Source organism: Ascaphus truei, chromosome 17, assembly GCF_040206685.1.
Source record: "Ascaphus truei isolate aAscTru1 chromosome 17, aAscTru1.hap1, whole genome shotgun sequence".
Taxonomy (NCBI): Eukaryota; Metazoa; Chordata; class Amphibia; order Anura; family Ascaphidae; genus Ascaphus; species Ascaphus truei.
The window spans coordinates 4,887,513-4,902,312 of record NC_134499.1 but is presented as its reverse complement, the minus strand read 5'-3'; the positions used below and the strand labels follow the sequence as shown (position 1 = coordinate 4,902,312).

At 51.6% G+C, this 14,800-nt stretch overlaps 1 long non-coding RNA gene across 1 annotated transcript; it reads left to right on the top strand.

The window, feature by feature from the left end:
- The first annotated feature begins 253 nt into the window (after window positions 1-253).
- On the top strand, window positions 254-13,825 carry LOC142467854 (uncharacterized). Its single transcript, XR_012788510.1, has 3 exons — window positions 254-411; window positions 12,886-13,048; window positions 13,595-13,825. It is a non-coding gene; the product is annotated as an uncharacterized LOC142467854 (long non-coding RNA).
- The last annotated feature ends 975 nt before the right edge of the window (window positions 13,826-14,800 follow it).

Sequence of the window (14,800 nt, the reverse complement as noted above, 5' to 3'; positions counted from 1 at the left end):
TTTGCTTTTCTCCGAGGACCCTGAACTCAAGCAAATAGGCTACTGTACGTATGCATCCATTAAATTAAATTAACAATGGCTTACTAATTACTTTGCACACAATATACAAAGTACGATCACTGTGCACCCCTGGCTTTGAGGACAAAGAGTTTTACCGCCCCAAGACGTGTGGTAAAGATTGTAAAACCCTCAAACAATAAAAAAAAAAGCCGAACACACGTCCAATTTTTTTCCTTAATGTAAAGCAAAAGTCCCAAATGATGACAGAGACAGGTTAGAGGCGTGAGATACAGGTTTAGCAGGGATGGGCTCTCCTGGCAGGTGAGACTGGGGAGCAGGTAACATATATAAGGATCAGAGTGCCCTGGAAATATTCACCTGCCTGATACTGCTCACAGCTGCCTGCACGGGGTGAGTCTCTGCAGGGGGGTGTATTACTGGGCAAGGAGGCAATGTGGCACAGAAGGACGGGGCAGGGACACAGTACCAAGGGGGGGCGGGTTACTAGGCAGAGCAACTAGAGATGGGAAAATGATGAGCCAACATTCAAATATACCGAGAGAGGGGAGGGGGGGAAAGGGAGAGAGGGGAGGGGGGGAAAGGGAGAGAGGGGAGGGGGGGAAAGGGAGAGAGGGGAGGGGGGGAAAGGGAGAGAGGGGAGGGGGGGAAAGGGAGAGAGGGGAGGGGGGGAAAGGGAGAGAGGGGAGGGGGGGAAAGGGAGAGAGGGGAGGGGGGGAAAGGGAGAGAGGGGAGGGGGGAAGGGAGAGAGGGGGGGGGGGAAGGGAGAGAGGGGAGGGGGGGAAAGGGAGAGAGGGGAGGGGGGGAAAGGGAGAGAGGGGAGGGGGGGAAAGGGAGAGAGGGGAGGGGGGGAAAGGGAGAGAGGGGAGGGGGGGAAAGGGAGAGAGGGGAGGGGGGGAAAGCGAGCGAGGGGAGGGGGGGAAAGGGAGAGAGGGGAGGGGGGGAAAGGGAGAGAGGGGAGGGGGGGAAAGGGAGAGAGGGGAGGGGGGGAAAGCGAGAGAGGGGAGGGGGGGAAAGTTAGAGAGGGGAGGGGGGGAAAGGGAGAGAGGGGAGGGGGGAAAGGGAGAGAGGGGAGGGGGAGAGAGGGGAGGGGGGGAAAGGGAGAGAGGGGAGGGGGGGAAAGGGAGAGAGGGGAGAGTGGGAAAGGTAGAGAGGGGAGGGGGGGAAAGCGAGAGAGGGGAGGGGGGGAAGGCGAGAGAGGGGAGGGGGGAAAGCGAGAGGGGAGGGGGGGAAAGCGAGAGAGGGGAGGGGGGAAAGCGAGAGAGGGGAGGGGGGAAAGCGAGAGAGGGGAGGGGGGGAAAGCGAGAGGGGAGGGGGGGAAAGCGAGAGGGGAGGGGGGGAAAGCGAGAGAGGGGAGGGGGGGAAACCGAGAGAGGGGAGGGGGGGAAAGCGAGAGAGGGGAGGGGGGGAAAGCGAGAGAGGGGGGGAAAGCGAGAGAGGGGGGGAAAGCGAGAGAGGGGAGGGAAAGCGAGAGAGGGGAGGGGGGGAAAGCGAGAGAGGGGAGGGGGGGAAAGCGAGAGAGGGGAGGGGGGGAAAGCGAGAGAGGGGAGGGGGGAAAGCGAGAGAGGGGAGGGGGGAAAGCGAGAGAGGGGAGGGGGGAAAGCGAGAGAGGGGAGGGGGGAAACCGAGAGGGGAGGGGGGAAAGCGAGAGGGGAGGGGGGAAAGCGAGAGAGGGGAGAAGAGAGGGGAGGGGGGGAAGCGAGAGAGGGGAGGGGGGGAAGCGAGAGAGGGGAGGGGGGGAAGCGAGAGAGGGGAGGGGGGGAAGCGAGAGAGGGGAGGGGGGAAGCGAGAGAGGGGAGGGGGGGAAGCGAGAGAGGGGAAGGGGGGAAGCGAGAGGGGAGGGGGGTAAGCGAGAGAGGGGAGGGGGGAAAGCGAGAGAGGGGAGGGGGGGAAAGCGAGAGAGGGGAGGGAGGGAAAGCGAGAGAGGGGAGGGGGGGAAAGCGAGAGAGGGGAGGGGGGGAAAGCGAGAGAGGGGAGGGGGGGGAAAGCGAGAGAGGGGAGGGGGGGAAAGCGAGAGAGGGGAGGGGGGGAAAGCGAGAGAGGGGAGGGGGGGAAAGCGAGAGAGGGGAGGGGGGGAAAGCGACAGAGGGGAGGGGGGGAAAGCGAGAGAGGGGAGGGGGGGAAAGCGAGATAGGGGAGGGGGGGAAAGCGAGAGAGGGGAGGGGGGAAAGCGAGAGAGGGGAGGGGGGGAAAGCGAGAGAGGGGAGGGGGGGAAAGCGAGAGAGGGGAGGGGGAAAGCGAGAGAGGGGAGGGGGGGAAAGCGAGCGGGGAGGGGGGGAAAGCGAGAGAGGGGAGGGGGGGAAAGCGAGAGGGGAGGGGGAAAGCGAGAGAGGGGAGGGGGGGAAAGCGAGAGAGGGGAGGGGGGGAAAGCGAGAGAGGGGAGGGGGGGAAAGCGAGAGAGGGGAGGGGGGGAAAGCGAGAGAGGGGAGGGGGGGAAAGCGAGAGAGGGGAGGGGGGGAAAGCGAGAGAGGGGAGGGGGGGAAAGCGAGAGAGGGGAGGGGGAAAGCGAGAGAGGGGAGGGGGGGAAAGCGAGCGGGGAGGGGGGGAAAGCGAGAGAGGGGAGGGGGGGAAAGCGAGAGAGGGGAGGGGGAAAGCGAGAGAGGGGAGGGGGGGAAAGCGAGCGGGGAGGGGGGGAAAGCGAGAGAGGGGAGGGGGGGAAAGCGAGAGAGGGGAGGGGGGGAAAGCGAGAGAGGGGAGGGGGAAAGCGAGAGAGGGGAGGGGGGGGAAAGCGAGAGAGGGGAGGGGGGGAAAGCGAGAGAGGGGAGGGGGGGAAAGGGAGAGAGGGGAGGGGGGAAGGGAGAGAGGGGGGGGGGAAGGGAGAGAGGGGAGGGGGGGAAAGGGAGAGAGGGGAGGGGGGGAAAGGGAGAGAGGGGAGGGGGGGAAAGGGAGAGAGGGGAGGGGGGGAAAGGGAGAGAGGGGAGGGGGGGAAAGGGAGAGAGGGGAGGGGGGGAAAGGGAGAGAGGGGAGGGGGGGGAAAGCGAGCGAGGGGAGGGGGGGAAAGGGAGAGAGGGGAGGGGGGGAAAGGGAGAGAGGGGAGGGGGGGAAAGGGAGAGAGGGGAGGGGGGGAAAGCGAGAGAGGGGAGGGGGGAAAGCGAGAGAGGGGAGGGGGGGAAAGCGAGAGAGAGGGGGGGAAAGCGAGAGAGGGGGGGAGCGAGAGAGGGGAGGGAGCGAGCGAGGGGAGGGGGGCAAGCGAGCGAGGGGAGGGGGGTAAGCGAGAGGGGAGGGGGGTAAGCGAGAGAGGGGAGGGGGGTAAGCGAGAGGGGAGGGGGGTAAGCGAGAGAGGGGAGGGGGGAAAGCGAGAGAGGGGAGGGGGGAAAGCGAGAGAGGGGAGGGGGGAGAAAGCGAGAGAGGGGAGGGGGGGGAAAGCGAGAGAGGGGAGGGGGGGAAAGCGAGAGAGGGGAGGGGGGGAAAGCGAGAGAGGGGAGGGGGGGAAAGCGAGAGAGGGGAGGGGGGGGAAAGCGAGAGAGGGGAGGGGGGGGAAAGCGAGAGAGGGGAGGGGGGGGAAAGCGAGAGAGGGGAGGGGGGGGAAAGCGAGAGAGGGGAGGGGGGGGAAGCGAGAGGGGAGGGGGGAAGCGAGAGAGGGGAGGGGGGAAAGCGAGAGAGGGGGGAAAGCGAGAGAGGGGGAGCGAGAGAGTGGAGGGGGGGGAGCGAGAGAGGGGAGGGGGGGAAAGCGAGAGAGGGGGGGAAAGCGAGAGAGGGGAGGGGGGGAAAGCGAGAGAGGGGAGGGGGGGAAAGCGAGAGAGGGGAGGGGGGGAAAGCGAGAGAGGGGAGGGGGGGAAAGCGAGAGAGGGGAGGGGGGGAAAGCGAGAGAGGGGAGGGGGGAAAGCGAGAGAGGGGAGGGGGGGAAAGCGAGAGGGGAGGGGGGGAAAGCGAGAGAGGGGAGGGGGGGAAAGCGAGAGAGGGGAGGGGGGAAAGCGAGAGAGGGGAGGGGGAAAGCGAGAGAGGGGAGGGGGGGAAAGCGAGAGAGGGGAGGGGGGAAAGCGAGAGAGGGGAGGGGGGAAAGCGAGAGAGGGGAGGGGGGAAAGCGAGAGAGGGGAGGGGGGAAAGCGAGAGAGAGGAGGGGGGAAAGCGAGAGAGGGGGGGAGCGAGAGAGGGGAGGGAGCGAGCGAGGGGAGGGGGGTAAGTGAGAGAGGGGAGGGGGGTAAGCGAGAGGGGAGGGGGGTAAGCGAGAGAGGGGAGGGGGGTAAGCGAGAGGGGAGGGGGGTAAGCGAGAGAGGGGAGGGGGGAAAGCGAGAGAGGGGAGGGGGGAAAGCGAGAGAGGGGAGGGGGGAAAGCGAGAGAGGGGAGGGGGGAGAAAGCGAGAGAGGGGAGGGGGGGGAAAGCGAGAGAGGGGAGGGGGGGAAAGCGAGAGAGGGGAGGGGGGGGAAAGCGAGAGAGGGGAGGGGGGGAAAGCGAGAGAGGGGAGGGGGGGGAAAGCGAGAGAGGGGAGGGGGGGGAAAGCGAGAGAGGGGAGGGGGGGGAAAGCGAGAGAGGGGAGGGGGGGGGAAAGCGAGAGAGGGGAGGGGGGGGAAAGCGAGAGAGGGGAGGGGGGGGAAGCGAGAGGGGGGGGGAAAGCGAGAGAGGGGAGGGGGGAAGCGAGAGAGGGGAGGGGGGAAAGCGAGAGAGGGGGGAAAGCGAGAGAGGGGGGAAAGCGAGAGAGGGGGAGCGAGAGAGGGGAGGGGGGGGAGCGAGAGGGGAGGGGGGGGGAGCGAGAGAGGGGAGGGGGGGAAGCGAGAGAGGGGAGGGGGGAAGCAAGAGAGGGGAGGGGGGAAGCGAGAGGGGAGGGGGGGAATCGAGAGAGGGGAGGGGGGGAGCGAGAGAGGGGAGGGGGGGGAAAGCGAGAGAGGGGACCTGTCTCTCTTCTAATTACATATGCTAATTATCACTATTGCACCACAGTCTACATTTCTATTTATTAGGCTGATGCGGGAGTACCTCCTTTCCCTATACCTCCCCCTCCATGGGTAATGAATCCCACACTGTAACTGCCCTTACTGTAAAGAACCCTTTCCTTTGTTACTGGTGAAATCTCCTTTCCTCCAATCTTAGGGGATGACCCGAGTCCTTTGTACTGCCCGTGGGATAAATTGTTCTTTTGAAAGCTCCTTCTTTTGTACTAGAATATAGTCGTATATAGTTATCATATCCCCTCTTAGACGCCTCTTTTCTAATATAAATAAATCTAATTTAGCTAGCCTCTCCTCATAAGTTAGATTGTCCATCCCCTTTATTAATTTGGTGGCTCTTTTCTGCACTCTGTCTAGTTCCATAATGTCTTTTCTAAGGAGTGGTGCCCAAAATTGTACTCCATATTCAAGGCGTGGTCTTACTAATCCTTTATAAGGGGGCATAATTATGTTTACTTCCTTTCCATCCGTTGCCCGTTTTGATGCAAGATAAGATCTTGTTTGCCTTTGCAGCTACTGCATGACATTGGGCACTATTGCTAAGCCTGCTGTCTACAAGCACTCCTAAATCCTTCTCCATCAAGGATTCCCCTAATTTATCCCCATTTAATTTGTAATTCGCCTTTTTATTCTTGCATCCCAAATGCATAACCTTACATTTATCTGTATTGAACCTTATCTGCCATTTACCTGCCCATGTTTCCAGTCTCTCCAAGTCCTTCTGGAGAGAAATTACATCCTGCTCTGATTCTACTGCATTACACAATTTAGTATCATCAGCAAAGATGGAGACTTTGCTCTCTATGCCAACCTCAAGGTAATTAATAAACAAGTTAAAAAGCAGGGGTCCCAATACAGATCCCTGAGGTACTCCACTCATGACCTTAGCCCAACCTGAAAAAGTTCCATTTATGACAACCCTCTGTTGTTTGTCCTTCAACCAGTTTTCAATCCAGGTTCATATATTTTTACTGAGTCCAATTTGCTTTATTTTGTACACCAACCTCTTGTGTGAAACCGTATCAAAAGCCTTTGCAAATTCTAAGTCGACCACATCAACTGCATTACCCTGGTCTAAATTCCTACTTACCTCCTCAAAGAAACAAATAAAGTTAGTTTGGCATGAATCATAAATCCATGCTGACTATTACTAATAATTTTGTTTTCCATTAGGTATTCCTGAATATTATTCCGTATTAAACTTTCAAGTTTCCCCACTATTGAAGTCAGGCTTACAGGTCTGTAATTCCCCAGTTGTGATCTAGCCCCCTTTTTAAATATAGGACAACAGCTGCTTTATGCCAATCTTGTGGTACTGAGCCTGTGGAAATGGAGTCCTTTAATATTAAATGTAATGTTTTGGCTATTATTTGTGTTATACGGTTTCTCAATGACCAGGTGGTCAGTGTTAGATTTGGCAGCCGCCCTTTATTCACACTATTGTGGAATAATAGGGAATTGAGTTCTATATATGTATATGTGTGTGTAGACATACATGCACATATATGTGCTGTGTACTGGGTGATAATGGTGAAAGGCGGGGTTGAAGACCTGCCTAAGACATGCAGTTGTATTTACATTTGCATATTTGCTTTGCTGTGGAGGGTTTTTGTCACTTTTTTACTCACCATAACTTAACTCAGTATGGTAAACCCCATCCTTTAGCTTCTCTGCATACCCAGTTAACCAACCCCACACTGATGAGACCCATTAAGGTCAAAACAGCGGTGTGGGTAATGCTCCTCTCGGCCTGCACAGCTATGACCAAATGCAGTACCATCCTATCTGGGGCTTCAGTAGGAAAGGTCTGTGGCAAGCATTTGGCCCTCTAGCTCGTTGAGAGGTGGTGTCCAGGCCCCGGACCACAGAACCCCTGAGCCTTCGGGCTAAGGGGGGGGGGGGCATTTGAACAACCCTCGAAAGAGGGGAGATGACGCGAACTCCCTTGCGGGCCTCGGACCAGAGGGAGGAAGAGACGGATGTCCTGAATCCTAACGGAGGAAGGCATCAATGTCCCTGGAGACCTAGGCTTTCGAATAGAGAATGTATAAACACTGCTCACCTTAGTAATCAAATGCCATAGGTAAAAAGTGGTGCATGGGAATATGTAACAAGTAGATAGGGTTGGTCAGAGATGACCAGCAGAAGGAAATCCCATAAGTTTGCACTCAACTAAAATATAACTCTGAGTGTAGATATATATATAATCAACCATATGGGTACCAGGGGGTTAAAACACAAAAATAAAAATTATTTATTAAATACTAAATAGGTACACATCTAATCAAAAACTATTTTAAGTAATTTAAAAGTAATCTAAAATCTCTAAAGAAAGCGGTGACGGAGTAGGGTTCGCCGACCTACTCCGTCACCGCTTTCTTTAGAGATTTTAGATTACTTTTAAATTACTTAAAATAGTTTTTGATTAGATGTGTACCTATTTAGTATTTAATAAATAATTTTTTGTTTTGTGTTTTAACCCCCTGGTACCCATATGGTTGATTATATATATATATCTACACTCAGAGTTATATTTTAGTTGAGTGCAAACTTATGGGATTTCCTTCTGCTGGTCATCTCTGACCAACCCTATCGACCTAGGCTTTCGGGCTGAAATCTTCAGGAAACCCGTTCCGAGGGCGGCTCTGACTTCGGTTGTACAGTCCAAGGGCATGCACTTGAACCACTGAAGTGGATTGGGATCTGATGAACGAGAGGGGAGGGTACCCCCCAACCCTCTCGGGAGGGTGAGAAAAAAAAAAAACACAGCTGTCTGTGGGTGGGTTTTCTGGCTATGCACCTTAACCCTGGCTGTACTCAAAGCTGTGACCATGCAGCAAGTTTAAGCCTATAGGGAACCATGTTAAAAATGTTTTTTGAAGCAAAAAGTGGCACTGTGTGCTCATTTGCATGTCCTTTCCCAGAAACCCTTGCTGCAGTGGAAGTGCTGTGTGCTGGGTGATAATGGGGAAAGGCGGGGTTTCCCTAAGACATGCAGATGAGCATACAGTTGTATTTACATATATATATATATATATATATATATATATATATATATTGTGATATTTATTTTAGCGCTACCTAATTTTGTTCACTTCTATTACTGAACTTAACTCCCTGAGAATCTTGGATGTATGCCATAGGGGCCAGGTGCTTTATTTACTGTAATTTTTTCAAGTCGCTTATGAACTTCTTCCTCAGTTAACCAATTGTTCATTAACATGGAGGTTGTGGCTTCCCCCTGCGGCACTACTATTGAAATTGATTCTTCCCTGGTAAACACAGAGGCAAACAATTTGTTTAAAACCTCTGCTTTTTCCTTATCTCCAATAATCTGCCTGCCCATCTCACACTGAAAGGGTCCTGTAGGCAGACACTCACAGAGGTATGCAAGGGAGAATGATTATAGTGAAATTAAATAAGCCTTTTATTGCGCCTGTTTCCTTAACATCAGGAAACCATCCAAACAAGGGGTAAACAAAGCTTCTATTCACTTGGGAGTATTTCTAGTGAAATACTATGCAGTTCACAACTCCCTTAGATAAGCATGTCTCCCAGCCCCAAACATATAGCATGAATTAAGCAGATATAAGAAGTCTCATAAATGAAAGTCTTATCTGTTCCTTGTGGTTTGGAGGGAAAATCTTCTCTGTCCCTGGTTCAGCTCCCTTTTCCTCAGGGTGTGTCAGCATTCAGGTTTAGAAGTTTCCCCTGTGTCTTGAAAGCAGCTCTGCTGTTTCTTCTGGCAGGGCTCAAGACTGTTTGTCTCCACGTTCAGCTCAGGTGTGAGCTAAGGAGTCTCACTTCCTGTCTCAAAAGACAGGCTTTTCTAAGCCATCTAATCAGGCAGGTGGTGTTTGTTAATTGACTACCAGCAGTTAACCACCACACTGCTGGATTAGAGGTACATTACCTGAACAGGGATAACTCCCCTGTTACAGGTCCTATATTTTCTTCTCTGATTTTTTTAGTTATTAAGGTACTTTAAGAACTTTTGAAGTGAAACTTCTTTAGTGGCACCTCATTCGAACTAGGGCAAAAATGGATTGTGGAGACAGAAATGAAACGGATGTGACGTCAGTGCTGGCAGTTGAGGCCGGGCTGTGTTCTGGCTCAGCCCGACCCCAACACTGACATCCCAACCGCTCAAAAAATCAAATGCGGCGGCGATAGCCGCCGCTCCTAATGGCCGCTGCTCCCCCCACACGGTTGATGACATATGTATCGCCGCCGGCGCCGCTCCTAATGGCTGCCATTCCCCCCACACGTCCGCTGCTATGCCACGCATGCGCAGTAGTCATGGGGACGCAGAGGAAAGCCACGCATGCGCAGAAGCGACTGGCAGCGGCGCCGTTCCCCGCCCGCTGCCATGCCGATGGACAGGAGAAGGGAGGCTGGCGCCGCTCCTAACAGCCGCCGTTCCCTGCCTGCTGCCATGCCGCCGCATCATGCGAGCTTTTCTTCCGCCCACTCCACAGGCTGAGCAATGATTGGCTGCGGCCTGCGCATGCGCCGCTGGGCTCACGGCAGGCAGCAAGGGGAGCCAAGCTCTGTGTGGCTATAGTCCGGCGCCGCCATTCCCCCCACACTGTGCCCTGTTGCCTCCTCTGGTAACTGGGAGTGGGGGAAGGGGGGAGCTTGAGCGCGCCGCCGGGGGGTGGGGAAGGGGGGAGCTTGAGCGCGCCGCCGGGGGGTGGGGAAGGGGGGAGACGCACGCACACACTCTGACGCACGCACGTACACACTCTGACGCACGCACGCGCACACTCTGACACTCATAGACTCTGACACACACTGACGCACGCACGCACACCCCAGTGATGTACCGAACACCGCCTCTGAATGATGTGCCTATTCCTTCCCCCCCCCCTGTGAGCTCCCCCACCCGCTCAACATTCATGATGCTGGTACTGCTGCCAATAAACACATACACACACACACATACGCACACACACTGACTGTCACACATACGCACGCACACTGACTGTCACACATACGCACGCACACTGACTGTCACATACGCACGCACACTGACTGACACACATACGCACGCACACTGACTGACACACATACACTCACTGACTGACACACATACACACACTGACTGACACACATACACACACTGACCGACACAGAGAGACATTCACACAACACAGAGAGAGACATACACTGACACACACACACACACACACACACACACACACACACACACACACACACACACACACACACACACACACACACACACACACACACACACACACACACACACACACACACACATTGACTGACAGACACACACACACTGACTGACACACACACACACACACACACACACACACACACACACACTGACTGACACACACACTGACTGACACACTCACACACACTGACTGACACACATGCACACACTGACACACATGCACACACTGACACACATGCACACACTGACTGACACACATGCACACACTGACTGACACATACACACACTGACCGACACACATACACACACTGACCAGTACAGAAACATACACTGACCGGCACAGATACATACACTGACTGACACACACACAAACAAACACACATACATACTCTCTGACTGACACACATACATACTCACTGACTGACACATACACTGACTGACACATGTGTGCCAAGCACGCGCGTAATAAGTCAATTTCTGTGACAAAAGTCAAAGAAGTTTCACTTACTATGCGCGTGCACAGCACACACAGCTTTTTTAGGGTTGATCTTACTTTCTACTGCAATCCTTTTTTCATTATCCATTTTTGCTAACTGAATTGTCTATTCTAGTAGCTCCGATAACCAATTCATCGAGGATTATGAGCAGCTATCACAAAATGTTGCTAGGTAGCTATTCAGAAAGCCTCGATGAGTTGGTTAAATCGTGTGGGGAAGGCATTTTTTCGCGATTTCTGGCTCCTGGCCAAACACATCGCACGCGAGCTGCAAAAATCCAAATAGCACCATTTTGATCAATTTCGGCTATTCTAGTAGCTCTGATGAGATAATCGGAGTTCTGGAATTGCGAATTTATCTCGCCAGCCCAAGGCGGGTAAGATGGGATCTGAGAGCAGGACTTTCCTGAATCGGATTGAAGCCGGGAGTCTCTGGAGCTTATACACATTAATACCGGCTCCGGAGACCCTCGGCATCGATGCAATACAAAATACATTTACAGGCAGCTTCATTAGCTTAGCGGCTAACCGTTACGGCAATGAAGGAGTTAACTACCGGTGCCCAGTTTATTGTGGGTAGCGGGGGTGGGTGAAGGTGGTATTTAGCCCCTAGTGGGTGTTTAGGACTTGCATGGGGGTTGCGGGAGGAGTTAACACCTTCATTACCTTAGCGGTTAGTACCGCTAAGGTAATGAAGGGGTTACTCCCTCCCGCTTCCCACCCGGTAGGCATAATCACCCACCACAGGCCAAAGACCACCTTCACCCACCCCGCTACCCACAATAAACATTACAACAAAATACAAACACAATACTAAACAATACACCCATTCATTGCCAGTGTGGTTACCCATGCCCTTAATGGGAGCAAAGATAAACCCAATGGGAATGAATGGGCACCCCATAAACCCCCAACAACCATAACAGTACAGTACAATAATGGGCAAAATTACTATTATCCAAATATGGATAATAGTGCATTTGCCCATTCAAAACAAAACATTATCCAGACAGCATAAAGTAAATAAAACTTCTACTTACCCCTGCCAGGATGAAGGCTGTCCTCATCACTGTTCTCCATGTCCATGTCCTCTGAGGGCAGCAACAGTACAATAAAAAATACAATCTAATGGCCCCGGACCCCTTAAATCACTTTAGCGATTAGTAACTGCAATAGTAATTAAGAGTTAACCCCTCTCCCCCGCTACCCACCCGGGTGGCCTTACCACCCACCCAGGGACAACTACCCCCACCCTCTACCCATTGATTTGCACAGTGGTACATCATACCCATATAATATGAGCATGATTAGCCACTATAGCAGTCAATGGGCAACCTAAAAAAAAACAACTGCGCCAAAAAGACACAACAATAAAAAAATACCCAAGCAGCTAAACACCAGAACAATAAAAGAAATCAAACACTTAAACAACAATTTTTTTTTAATAAAAACAAGCCCTACAAATACATAACAATTAACTCAAAACAATAAACAGAAATAGAAAAGATAACAATTAATTAAAAACAACCATTTGCCAAAAAAACGTATTGCCTCTCACTGTATTTATATATGTCCTAAAGGGGCACAGATTAATACATTAGCAGACAATGGTCAAGCCAAAAAATAAAAATGTAAAAATACAATTAAAAAAACCTGGAAAACAAAATGCCTAGACGCTAAGGTAATGAAACTGTTTTTATTTTCATTTTAATACTACACTATGTAAGCAGCAGGTCTCCGGAGCAGAACCGCGTTGATTTCAGGTCCGAGGACTCCCTGCTTCCGAGATACAGGTACCCTAATGCAATGTTTAAATATCCCACCTCACGTGACCGGGACATTTAAACGCATAGGAGATACCGGCCCCCCGTACCGGGGCCTGTATCTCGGGAAGCTGGAGGTCCCTCCTGAAATCAACCTGGTTCTGCTCCAGAGAACCCCTGCTCTCCAGAGACCCCCTGCTCTCCAGAGACCCCCTGCTCTCCAGAGACCCCCTGCTCTCCAGAGACCCCCTGCTCCCGCACACTAGTATTAAAATGTTAATTATTCAATGTTTGTCTAATTCATACATCATTTTGTTTCGAAAGACGTGGAATTTTGCAATATCGGATATTAAAGAAAAGACTGGTTTTGATTCAACAAGGTTATCATAGAAAAACTATGGAATTTCCGTAATTATCATTGCGGTTCACAAACTTGTTCTCGCCGCTGTAATTTATCCGTTTATCTTTCCCTTCTTAAATATACTTGGGATACATTAAACCAGCTCTTTTCATCCCCAGGGTATATCGAACTGCCGGACAGTAATTAATTATGGACACGGATCTTCTCAAATGTGTGCAAATGATAACAAAGGTGTTCCGAGATAACAGCGCAGATGGTATAAAACTGACTGGTGAAGAGATTACAAAGACAATCAAAGTACAGTTTGGGGCAGTGCTTGCGGTGAGTGGTACAATACCATACTGATCCCACCTCTTACATCAATTTAATTTCATTATACACCTAACACTGATGTCATTCATTACAACACGAATCATATATCTTTTGGGATTGAACCATTCAATTGGCAAAGCATTTAATGCCTTACCTAACATGTTTAACAGTTTAAAGCCCAAGTCCACATTTATTATTATCTTTTTATGTGCCTGTACCAGGGTGTCCCTCCGACAGCAGGGGGCCTCCCCCGCTCGCTGAGATACCTGTATCTTATGTGTCTGTGTTCGCCACAAATAATGTACAAATATGGCAACGGGATCATCAATAGAAAGTTGTGATGTCATCTACCGAGACCCCCTGCTTCTCACTTAAGTAAAAAAATAAAAAGGGGGTGGTGGGGGGAATGCTATAAATATCCCCATATAACCTATTAAACATGCCACTGCCCTTGCCTCACTTTGGCCCTACAGTATGAGGAGCTGCCCTTTTAATTAAATGGAGTCACAACGGTCATGTGACCGTACAATGATTTGAACGCTCTTAATCTTGCAGAACCCCATTAACCCAGCCGTAGCCAAGGAGCTGGTGGCCAAGGCTGAAGCGTATAGCCAAGAAGGCGCAACATTCCAGGTGTACGTGCATTTGGTCTGCGCCGTCATCATCGAATACTATAACGGAAACGTTGGGTTGAAAGACTGAGGCTGAGTTACTGAGGGGAGGGGGATGGGGAGAATAGCCCACGCCGCGCGTTGGCGAAGAAAACGCATTTCTTGGCTCTCAACATAAAAAAAATCTATGTAATAATTTTCCTCGGTTAATGTGTGGTGCGGGGGGGGGGGGGAAATAAAATATGAACAAATATATTTCTACTTCTATCTTTTTTTGAGGTATATAAGTGAGTGCACATTCAGGCAGTGTGTATATAAATGAGCATGCACATACTGGCAGTGTGTATATAAGTGAGTGCACATTCAGGCAGTGTGTATATAAATGAGCATGCACATACTGGCTGTATATAATACTGGCTGTGTGTATAAGTGAGTGCACATTCAGGCAGTGTGTATATAAATGAGCATGCACATACTGGCTGTGTATAATACTGGCTGTGTATATAAGTGAGTGCACATTCAGGCAGTGTGTATATAAATGAGCATGCACATACTGGCTGTGTATATAAGTGAGTGCACATTCAGACAGTGTGTATATAAATGAGCATGCACATACTGGCTGTGTATATAAGTGAGTGCACATTCAGGCAGTGTGTATATAAATGAGCATGCACATACTGGCTGTGTGTATATAAGTGAGTGCACATTCAGGCAGTGTGTATATAAATGAGCATGCACATACTGGCTGTGTATAATACTGGCTGTGTATATAAGTGAGTGCACATTCAGGCAGTGTGTATATAAATGAGCATGCACATACTGGCTGTGTATATAAGTGAGTGCACATTCAGGCAGTGTGTATATAAATGAGCATGCACATACTGGCTGTGTATATAAGTGAGTGCACATTCAGGCAGTGTGTATATAAATGAGCATGCACATACTGGCTGTGTGTATATAAGTGAGTGGTATACAGGTGCCCCGAAGGGCAAAAAGTGAAACATCGCTCTAACAAAGGACAGGGAGGGTGTCTAAATAATTAAAAAATCCCTACACACTAGTGAAAAAGGTGGTGCTCACTGGGGAAGGTGAAGTGAGTGTGCACATGCTGGCAGTGTGTATATAAGTGAGTGGTATACAGGTGCCCCGA